Raw genomic sequence first — 12,018 nt, forward strand, 5'->3', positions numbered from 1 at the left:
CTCTTATGTGAAGTTACCGTGACAACATGTAAAGCAACATGTGATAACAATAAACTACACATGTGAAAACATGATCACGTAACATTTTGTGTGAACTCGGGATTTTTCACATGTGAATTCACACGTTTTTTCTGTAAAGGGTGCTTTATGTGTGAGGTGATATACTGTAATGCGACAAACCAAGTGCTACGAGTCAATTGAATATAATGTATTTTACTGTAGGCCTTGAAATGTTTCTCCATATAGCAATAAATGTCTTTTCCGGGTAATGAGTAGAATGGAATACTTTACTGAACTCAGAGGATATTATTTGTCTCACTGCAAGATTTTAATGAAGTATTAAGGGCATAGCTCGGTTGTGATACAATAATGACAATTGATAGAATACTTCTGTCAGAGTGAGAGAAATGAATTGAGCACCATTAGATACTAGGAAATGGTGTGACTGAGATCAATGACAAGTTAACTGAAGGAGAATAGAACACTCCTATATGGGATTCAGATCAATGATGAAAATAAACGTTTGATATCCTATTACAATGATGCAGAGATGTCCTCAACTCTGATTTCAGACTCTGGTAATAAATACAGAATATACTCACTGTAGAAAGGAATTAACACTTCAGCCGAATTGGAAGCAGCAAATTGAGTTGAATTTCTAGACACAGGTGGTGCAACTATAATGTTGTTATTGTAGAAGGTAATAAAATAAATAAAGACAAATCTCTCCAGCACAATTGCAAAGCACTGTGGGTGAAGCACACCTCCTGAGGGAATAAGTAATCACACACAACAGAGGGAAATGAATTAGCCCAGAGAGGAAATGCAATTGGGGCTCGTACAGTATGAGAGCAGCTGGGAACTGGACATGATATCCAGACAGAGTCCCCTTTCAAAGTGCCTTATGAATAACGGCTGCAGTGATGGACGCTAAAAGCCATGGAAACTTGACTCAACTTCTGTGTCCACTTCACTTCAACTGGTCCAGAAGTAGTTGACGAACGATTCCACCACCCAACCGTCTCACTTGGGTAAACACTCGCAGATGTTCCGACTTTTCCACTCGTCTGAGAGAGCCTCAGGCAGGTTGCAAAATCCACTCACACTGTGACTCCGTTCAGACAAGAATAAAAACATCCATCTTAGAGATCAACACCAATTTAAAGAATATACAGTATTGCAGAACATACTATAGCATACCATCTGAATAATTGGTAAAAACATGATTACTGAGCCTCCAAAGTCTCGTACGATCAAGATTTGAGTCGTTGTTGTACCCTAGTGTGCCTGCAAACACCTCCCATTGTGTTCTGCTTCTTCAGCTGTACGGCCTGTTCTAGCCTTGCAGCCAGAGAAAGACTCACAGGGGAAAACATCAGATAGCAGGGTTTGTGAGGTCACGGAGTCGCAAATAAACACCACAACAAGCACTGCTGCAGCAGAGTTCTACATTTAAAAAGTGAACCAAGTTCTAAAAATACAAGTCTTTTCATGTTCATTTTTTGCACTCATTATCGTCGTCTTAGTAAACAACTCATGCATAAGTACATCCGCTTTACTCAATGACAAAACAGCATACGTTTGTTTACTTTGGCTGAGGGGACATCTAACTTTGACCAACAACCTCACTCGTGTCTCCAATTAGTAGATGTTCATCTCCATCTTAACCTAATCAATTCCTTGTCAATCAATGTTCTCATCCAATCAAAGCCTACTTTTTTGTTCATCCCTGGGGTGTTAATCATTAGTCCAAACAGTTGCAACAATTTGGGTTTTGCAGTTGGGCAAATTCAGGAAGGTCACTCCCTGGTTCGTTCTTGTCACGATCGTGTGGCGGATTAACGGACCAAAATGCAGCTTTTGGAAAATAAGCCATCTTCTTTTATTATAACACGAAGATGAACACGACACAAAAACACTTTAACAAAACAACAAAACGACCGTGAAGCTACAAACGTTGTGCACAAACATACAGGCTACTAACGTTCTTACATAGACAATTACCCACAACCAATGAGAGCCTATGGCTACCCTAAATAAGGCTCCCAATCAGAGACAACCGAAATCAGCTGTCTCTAATTGGGAACTCATTCAGGTAACCATAGACTCTCCTAGAATACTAACCACCATAGACAATGCTAAACATCTACACTCAACACAAAACCATATACTACACCCATTAACCCCTTTACCAAATAAACACCCAAAACAACAAAACATAAACATTCCCCATGTCACACCCTGACCTAACTAAAATAATAAAGAAAACAAAGAATAATAAGGCCAGGGCGTGACATAACCCCCCCCTTGAGGCGCGAACTCCGGGCGCACCATACACAGTCTAGGGGAGGATCTAGGTGGGCTTCCATCCACGGTGGCGGCTCCGGCTCTGGTCGCGGTCCCCACGTCACCACAGTACCTAAACACCTCCTAGGCTTCCTCCAAACGACCCCCCTCCACCTTAACCCCATTGCATTCAGGGGCAGTTCCGGACTAAGGGGCAGTACCAGGGTAAGAGGCAGTACCAGGGTCAGGGGCAGTACCAGGGTCAGGGGCAGTACCAGGGTCAGGGGCAGCACCAGGGTAAGGGGCAGCACCAGGGTAAGGGGCAGCTCCGGACTGAGGAATGGCAGCTCCGGACTGAGGGACTGCAGCTCCGGACTGAGGGACTGCAGCTCCGGACTGAGGGATGGCCCATGGCTGGCTGACGGATCTGGCTGCTCATGGCTAGCTGACGGATCTGGCTGCTCATGGCTAGCTGACGGATCTGGCTGCTCATGGCTAGCTGACGGATCTGGCTGCTCATGGCTAGCTGACGGATCTGGCTGCTCATGGCTAGCTGACGGATCTGGCTGCTCATGGCTAGCTGACGGATCTGGCTGCTCATGGCTGGCTGACGGATCTGGCTGCTCATGGCTAGCTGACGGATCTGACTGCTCATGGCTAGCTGACGGATCTGGCTGCTCATGGCTGGCTGACTGATCTGGCTGCTCCTGTCTGGTTGGCGGCTCTGGCAGATCCTGTCTGGTTGGCGGCTCTGGCAGATCCTGTCTGGTTGGCGGCTCTGGCAGATCCTGTCTGACGGACGGCTCTAGCGGCTCCTGTCTGGCTGGCGGCTCTAGCGGCTCCTGTCTGGCGGACGGCTCAGTGGGCTCATGGCAGACGGGCGGCTTTGCAGGCTCATGGCAGACGGGCGGCTTTGCAGGCTCATTGCAGACGGATGGCTCAGATGGCGCTGGGGAGACGGATGGCTCAGATGGCGCTGGGGAGACGGATGGCTCAGATGGCGCTGGGGAGACGGATGGCTCAGATGGCGCTGGGGAGACGAGCAGTTCAGTCATCGCTGTGCAGACGGCAGACTCCTGCCGGCTGAGGCGCACTGTAGGCCTGGTGCGTGGTGCCGGGACTGGTGGCACCGGGCTGGGGACACGCATCTCAGGGCTAGTGCGGGGAGCAGGAACAGGGCATACTGGACCCTGGGGACGCACATTAGGCCTAGTGCGTGGGGCCGGAACTGGTGGTACCGGACTGGGGACACGCATCTCAGGGCTAATGCGGGGAGCAGCAACAGGATGCACAAGACTCTGGAGACGCACAAAAGGCTTAGTGCGTGGTGCCGGAATTGGTGATACCGGGCTGGAGACACGCACCATAAGGCTAGTGCGTGGAGGAGGCACTGGTGGTACTGGGTTGGGGCGGGGAGGTGGCGCCGGAAATACCGGACCGTGCAGGCGTACTGGCTCTCTTGAGCATTGAGCCTGCCCAACCTTACCTGGTTGAATGCTCCCGGTCGCCCAACCAGTGCGGGGAGGTGGAATAACCCGCACCGGGCTATGTAGGCGAACCGGGGAAACCATGCGTAAGGCAGGTGCCATGTATGCCGGCCCGAGGAGACGCACTGGAGACCAGACGCGTTGAGCCGGCCTCATGACACCTGGCTCAATGCCCAATCTAGCCCTACCAGTGCGGGGAGGTGGAATAACCCGCACCGGACTATGCACACGTACAGGAGACACCGTGCGCTCTACTGCGTAACACGGTGTCTGCCCGTACTCCCGCTCTCCACGGTTAGCCTGGGAAGTGGGCGCAGGTCTCCTACCTGCCCTTGGCCCACAACCCCTTAGCCCCCCCCCAAGAAATTTTTGGGAGTTACTCACGGGCTTTTCGGGCTTCCGTGCAAGACGTGTCCCCTCATAATTCCGGTTTCGAGCTTGATTCTCCGGCTTCCATCCACGTCTCCTAGCTGCCTCCTTAAACCACCTCTCCTGGGCTGTGGCTGCCTCACCTTTCACACGAGAGCAGCGATATTCTCCAGTTTGCGCCCAAGGTCCATCTCTTTCCAATTCGTCCTCCCAACTCCAGAGATCCTGTGTAGGTAGGTCCTGTTGCCGCCTTCCATGCCGCTTGGTCCTATGGTGGGTAATTCTGTCACGATCGTTCTCCTCCTCTTCGTCAGAAGAGGAGAAGCATGGGTCGGACCAATACGCGTCGAGGTATGCAGTCATAATGAATTTATTTAAATGAAAGACGAACACAAAAACACTTTAACAAAACAACAAAACGACCGTGAAGCTACAAACGTTGTGCACAAACATACAGGCTACTAACGTTCTTACATAGACAATTACCCACAACCAATGAGAGCCTATGGCTACCCTAAATAAGGCTCCCAATCAGAGACAACCGAAATCAGCTGTCTCTAATTGGGAACTCATTCAGGTAACCATAGACTCTCCTAGAATACTAACCACCATAGACAATGCCAAACATCTACACTCAACACAAAACCATATACTACACCCATTAACCCCTTTACCAAATAAACACCCAAAACAACAAAACATAAACATTCCCCATGTCACACCCTGACCTAACTAAAATAATAAAGAAAACAAAGAATAATAAGGCCAGGGCGTGACAGTTCTATTTGCTTCAGTTTAAGAAATGTTTTGCAACAGTAGTAATAAATACACTCCTGTTTTTATTGAACCTTTATTTAATAAAGAATAAAGAATGCATCATCATTGCATAAAGAATGCATAATTTAACACCCATGGTGTCAGATTGAAGGAACTGACATGCAAGAATCATTAATGTAATTATGTGTAATTTCCTGCAACATAGTCTCACAAGAAATATGTTACATTTTCTCAAGCGATGATCTATGATCTGAGATAACTCATGTGACAATGCACATTTGCTAGTACAGTATCTAATTGAAGATCAGTATGGCATGAAAGAGGATTTCAAATGATTCAATTCATACCCCGAATTCTGCTATGAGTCACATTGCTTAGTATTGTTGTCTTCCGGATTTACAACCCGTATAATGTAATTAGTGTATGTATGAGCTGTTGTGTGCTAACAAAGTGATTACAGTAGTTGATGTGTTGGAATGATTTCACTAGAATGCTCCTTCTTGTTGGTGATGCTATATGCATTAGGTGTGATATGATTATAGGATTACATTAAATAAACACAGTTCCCATACTAATATGGGAATGCATGTCATAACATGCAACAACTAAACAGATAAATATTAAAGCATAGATCTGAGAGCCAGACTAAAATATAAGTATTTACGTAGGTAAAATGTTTGTGGGTAGCCTAATGTCCTTTGGGTAGTGTATGTACTGAAAAAAAGATGTCTTGAAACTCTTGTAATTCCTGGATTACTACTGAATAAGCTGCGACATGTTCCTTTTTCATGTCCATTCTCATCATCATCCAAGAGGGCCTAAATATGTACACATTTGCTGCTTTATTCATGAACCTTGGTTGGCGAAATGCAAAGACATGAATTCTGAATGGCTTTGTTTCAGTAGAGGCTGATTGTAATCGAGATCCTGAAGTGGTGCTTGATATCTATTTAAGTCACATGGTCACATGGAAGAAAGCAGATAATGTACTGTTTACTAACTGCAGATGCATTACAGTACATTACATCATAAACACTATAGGGTCAGAGATTCAGCATCCTCTACAGAGACAAACAAACACTAAACTACAAAGTATACAGCCAGGAAGCATAATAGGCACAGAATGAGAACTGTTCTGATAGAGACGGAAATACTAAATAGTAAACATGTTGTCTGCCACGAATGATTGAGCCAATTGAGATATTGCGTGTGACTAACAAATTTCAGTTAATTACTGTAGCTCCCGCCTTGGACCAATCAGTGCAATTTTGTATATGCCGGTTCTCTATGGCAAGACGCATCATTCACCAAGTTTCGTCAAAATTGTGAGATATAACATGTGACTATCGTACGAACGTACGGACGAACGTACGAACGGACAAATGGACATACGGATGGAGATAGATCCAGAGTCCACTACCCAATTTCATCATGAGGGACAATTATAAAGCTCTTTATCACTGCACTGATCACAGAGAGAACAGCTTCACAAAGACCCAGGTCAAGAATGCATGATAATTCTGTTCAAAACTTGAGATAATCAATAGAAGGTTCTCAACAATCCCTAACAAGGGAAATACGTTTTCACTGAAAGTGCTGTAATGTAACATTTCTAAACAAAGCCGTTCTATGACAAGTCAATACAAATGATCCATTTTGTTATTAGAAGAAGGCTTGTGGAACGTGTACAAGGGAAAATACTATAATTCCATCTGTGGTCAACAGATTTTTCAGCTCATCGTTCCTAAATTGTGCATCTCCACATTCTTTTTTTTACTTTCCTTGAATAGGACTTAACAGCAATTGGCGAGCAAGACGACTATCTACCAAGCTCTATCTGTCTCTGCCAAAGCAAATGGCAGTAGATATATCCCAAAACTTTGCAAATTGATATTGTTTTTTTTTCTTTCTCTACCATATCTCCTTCCTCGATCTTGCTTATTTACAGACTGGATTGAGTGATGTGTCACACCGAAGGTATTTATCAAAGTCAGCCGGGTGAACGATGATTCGGTTGTTTACCATTTTCTTATATCATGCACTCTGTTTACACTATTACAGTGTTACGTTTTACAGTGTATATGTTTAACCATTCCTTTTTTGCAATTCTTTCTTTTCAGAGATTTTTGTTGATATCTTGAACTGTTAAGTTATGACCGTGGCTTTCAGTGCTAGCTATGTGGATAAAACTAGATATCCGACATAAACTTGAACTTGAACACATACGGTAAAGTATATTCTACAGGTTTGTTATTTCTGCCAGGGCCTGTGCTGGTGACTCAAAGTGCTCATAGGGCACCAGTAATCCCCTTGCTGGGCACGCCACTCAGCCCTTCCACTTAATGAGCTGGCCTGGCTACAGTGAGCAGAATTCAAAAGAGCCAAGAAGAAACAAAATCTGAACCAAAAGGCCAATTATTCCTCAGACTTGGACAGTAACTGCTCATTGCCAAGATTAGCAGCCGCGGCGATGTGGCCTCTAATTCCGAACAGCAAGTCAGTACCAATATGGCTAATAAATCCAGGGCTTGGGCTCCTGCTGGTGCTCAGTTGAGCTGAGATAGTCAATCTACAAGCCCTACCCAGAATTCAACACCCGACCGACACTCCCAGCCCCCTCCCCCTTGTATACTGCAGCATCCCATGCATCACTGCTACTGATACAAATAGGACACAAACAAAGCATAGAGAGAGAGAGGAGGAGATGAGAAAGAAAGAGAGGGATATGGGAGAGAGAGAAGGAGGAGGGATGGAGATGAGAGAGAGGGCATAAATGCCCCACTACTGTAGTCACATCACATCCCATTGAAAAGCAGGCTGGGGAAACAAATGCAAAGAAATGCATTTGACCGCAGAAAAGTAGTCTAAGCGGGCCCCTGAGAAAACAGTGGACGAAGAGATAGATTACGGCCCAGTGTTTCTAGCCTCTGCTCCTTACAGTTCCCATGCTAATGTCCTTCTGGAGCTTAGACCACTTAGTCTGGCTCTGCAGTAACATCAACAGTAAACAAGGTGGGGTCTTTGCCCATATCCCATACCAAGGGAACACAAAGGGGTCACCTGCTTTCTAATGCACACCCACACTGAACGGGTGATCATTCAGTGTTCATAATGCCTAATAGGTATAAGAATAAGATTACAAAAAGGGGAGGGTTTAATCTTGTTTGCACAGATGTTTTATTACATTTGAGGCTAATAATGGCTTAACAAATCAATACTAATACAGTTCCTGGTTGTGTAAGTTGGGTTTAATTAAGATGTCATTCAATTACTCATAAGAGCAAGTAGCTAATTAGGTTAGCTCTTATGCCCCATGCTGTTAAGGAAGATGCAGTTGTTTCATTGGTGTTGAGAAAACTTGGAGTATCGATGTGTTCATTAAAGTACATGTCTGTCAGTCTGTGTCTGGACATCACTGTGCTATTGTAAGGCAGTCAACCATTAAATAGAGCTGGACCTTAGTTGGCTTTTTAACAATAAAGGCACTCTATCAAAATGGCCCCTCTCAGTCAAAGAGAAATATGCTCAGTGGTTTCAAGTAATTTGTACTCTGGTGAATTAAATCAATAAACCAATTGACGTACAATTTGTTGGATTTGTTTGGGGGAAACATTAGGCCTATACAATACATGTAGGTAGCCAAGAAGGAGAGACAAATAGGGAGCATTGTACAATAATATCCTGGAAGTGCTATTGGAAGGGGAGAAAATATCAAAAGCATTTGCATCTTCATTTAGCAGAAGCTCAATCTTGAATAAAAATCAAACGTACAGTAATGGTAAAGTAATGTGGTTTCAAGTAGAAACCAACCAGTGAAGGGAGACAGTGAGAGGATATAGAAGACAACACCTCCTTCCCATAAAGAACAATCATTAAACAGGGTTCACTCCAGCTAAACAATCAGGCACCAGTGATCACAGACACAGCTATTCCCAGACCGTAGCTAAACAGATGATTCATCTGCTTGTGAATGCTTGAAAATGATACACCCTGTCTTTAGCCGTCCCGATCTTTTGGCCGATGAGATGATTTGAGGTCTGTGGTCTTTGTTTACTCAGTCACCTGCTCTCCAGGACCACCCGCACAGTACAGCGTGCCTCAGGCTCCCTGCAGAGCCAATTGTCCACAGCATACAGTAATTGCAGCTCTCTGCCAAGTGATTAATTGCTTAATAAGTGCCAAGACCATTCCATAGTGTGCTGCGCTGTTGTCTTTTCTGCTGTTCTCTAGCGAAAGCTTGGCATCAACAAGAGCACAGAGATGGTGAACTTTTAGAATGGCTCTAAAAATACTGGGAAACAAGGGCACGTCTTCTGTAAATATACAAAGCGTGCAACTCATTTCAAATGTTGTGGCAATTCAGTCTTGATGGAAGTAAGAAGCTGGTCTTTGTGTGTTGCTACTGAGCAATGTGAAATAAAATAAAATTGTCACATGCGCCAAGGACGACGGGTGTAGACTTTACAGTGAAATGCTTGCTTACGAGCACTTCCCAACGATGCAGTTAAAAATTACATGAATAGTAACACAAGAGGAATAAAATGCACAAAATGGAGCTATACTGGATGGGGCTCGTATACTGGGAGTACCAGTACCAGATCAATGTGCAGAGATACAAGGTACTTGAGGTAGATATGTACATAAAGGCAGAGTAAAGTCACTAGGCATCAGGATAGATAATAATACGAGTAAAATAGAGAACAGAGTAACAGCAGCAAATTATGTGTAAAAGTGCGTGTGTATGTATGAGTGTGTGTATGTGTGTTTGTGTTATGCATGTGTATGTTATGTGTGTGGGTATTGTGTGAGAGTGCCAGTGTAGTGTGAGTGAGAGTTGTGTGTATAGTGTGTATATATAGTCTTGTGAGTGTGCAAAGAGTCAGCACAAGATTAGATCAGTGCAGATAGTCTGGGTAAACATTTTGTGAACTATTTAGTAGTCTTATGGCTTGGGGGTAGAAGCTGTCTCTGAGCCTGTTGGTAAGAGAGCTGCTCCAGTAGCGTTTGCCAGACAATAGCAGAGTGAACAGTCTATGGGGTTTGGTGGCTGGAGTCTTTGGCAATGATAGAGGTCCTGGATGGCATGGAGTTCAGCCCCAGTGATATACTGGGCTGTCTGCACCACCCTCTGTAGCGCTTTACGGTCAAGGGCAGTGCATTTGCCATACCAAGCAGTAATGCAGCCAGTCAAGATGCTCTTACTGGTGCAGCTGTAGAACTTTTTGAGGATATAAAGGCCCATTCCAAATCTCGACAACCCTTATCAGAGGTGTGTACTGGCACATACTGTGTAATTGAAGTGGTTTCATCATGTCACAATTATGTTTTGGGGTTAAAGGTCAGCTATTAATTCTTGATAGTCTAAGACGTTGGGGAGGTGGGGGGGGGGGGGGGGGGGTTTATGGTATTGTTTTAAGATGGTTATACTATGGATTATTTCGATATTTGATTGGAAATGTAGGAGTCCCAACAAAAATATGAAACGAGTATTTGATAAAATATTGCTTTTGGCTTTTACTACTAAAACCCATAGAAACGCATTGAATAACACATTCATAAAAGACAGTCCAAAAATCAATCATAAGAAACGAGGTTTTGAAGTGTCTGTCATAAATCTAGGAGATATAAAAAAAATCAGGAAATACATATATGCAATGTATATTTTTTTACACACAAATAAATAAAGGGGGTAGGCACAAAGCTACCTTCATACTTCCATTTGTTTTTTTAAACAGGTACCGGTTACCTTCAGGCAAGTCGTGTGACACGTGGGGGTTGTAGAGCAAAGCGGAGAATACCATAGTGTTCGTGAGAGTCTTCCATTTCCATAGTTTGTAGGTCGAACCGTTTGGACGCACGCTACAGATGTTTTCGCGAGAAGACCAATTTTCGGGATGTCTCATGGTCTGACAAACACCGCTCTGGCTCTGCCACCTTTCACCGCAGATGCGGTAGTGCGGTGGATTGAGACACATCCAATGCAGAAAAACAGATATCTCTAGCTTAAATTGACAGATTTTGATGGGGATTTTTTGTTATGTAATTTAGACTGACGCACTGGTGCGTCAATCGACTCTCAGGGGTTAATTAACTGTATACATTCAAGATTGTATTCATAGTCAAGTTTATATTCATATAATCAGACCTTTATTGATTGATTCAATCTTCTGCACTGCCAAATTCCTCTCTGGCACCCTGTACCGTTTTCTCTGAAGGTTGTAATAGAGTTGAATAACTGACACTTATCGTAAGGGTAAGGATAGTTACTAAGATTCATTCTGTCACTTTAAGCAGAGCATCGCCTTCAGAAAATGAATTGGACTGCCTGTCAGGCCGGTGAATCTGAACAGAGCTGAACAGGGCTTTGCACATTCATCTGGCTGCCTAAGCTGTCTAGACTTGTGTTTGACCTTGGAGGGTTTAATGTCCTTTAAGCAAGTTTGGCTCTTCCTCTATCCTTCCATGTGTTTGACTGGCAGAAATACGCCACTTCAAATCATTCTATGCTTTCAATAAAACAATGTATCAATGATAAACAACATTGTGTGATAAGGTTCATGCTATTAAAATGAAACGTTCTGCTACTATTGCTATTGTTACTTCTACTGCAGTACAACCATACATTATAATCTTCAGAGAAACTATGTTTTTGATTAAGTTGGCAGAGGATTGGAAATATAATGACTTTGTGGCAATCATTTTTGTCAATGTGTATTAAATGGGCGGGCAAGTATGACAGTATGATTCATACTTGACTCATTCCAAGCTAGTATTCTGCCAAAGATGATACATAAATGCTGTACATACATGTAGATGAACTTAATCGATAGCTGTATAGATGGGGAATACACAATGTGTACTAATGCATAATATGTCCCTTGCTTATGCTGTAGTACGTCCGGGTCTGCTTTGGTTCCGAATGATTTCATTTGGTTGGGATTAAGCTGCTTCTCCCAACAGTCAGAGATTTAATCTGTGAGTTCAACCTCGGTTCCCGAATGGAATCAGATGATGGCCAGCCAGGGATTACAGGAACGGATGAGGAAATCAGACTCCAGAAATGACCCATACAATAACGGACATATTGTATCATGACTAT

General features: G+C 43.8%; 1 protein-coding gene across 3 annotated transcripts in view; it reads left to right on the top strand.

Moving 5' to 3' along the window:
* The window catches only part of LOC129836378 (inhibitory synaptic factor 2A-like), a 30,089-nt gene that overhangs the window by 15,449 nt on the left and 2,622 nt on the right, over positions 1-12,018 (top strand). The gene's annotated exons all lie outside the window — the stretch shown is intronic.

The sequence above is a fragment of the Salvelinus fontinalis genome, chromosome 37, assembly GCF_029448725.1.
Source record: "Salvelinus fontinalis isolate EN_2023a chromosome 37, ASM2944872v1, whole genome shotgun sequence".
Taxonomy (NCBI): domain Eukaryota; kingdom Metazoa; phylum Chordata; class Actinopteri; order Salmoniformes; family Salmonidae; genus Salvelinus; species Salvelinus fontinalis.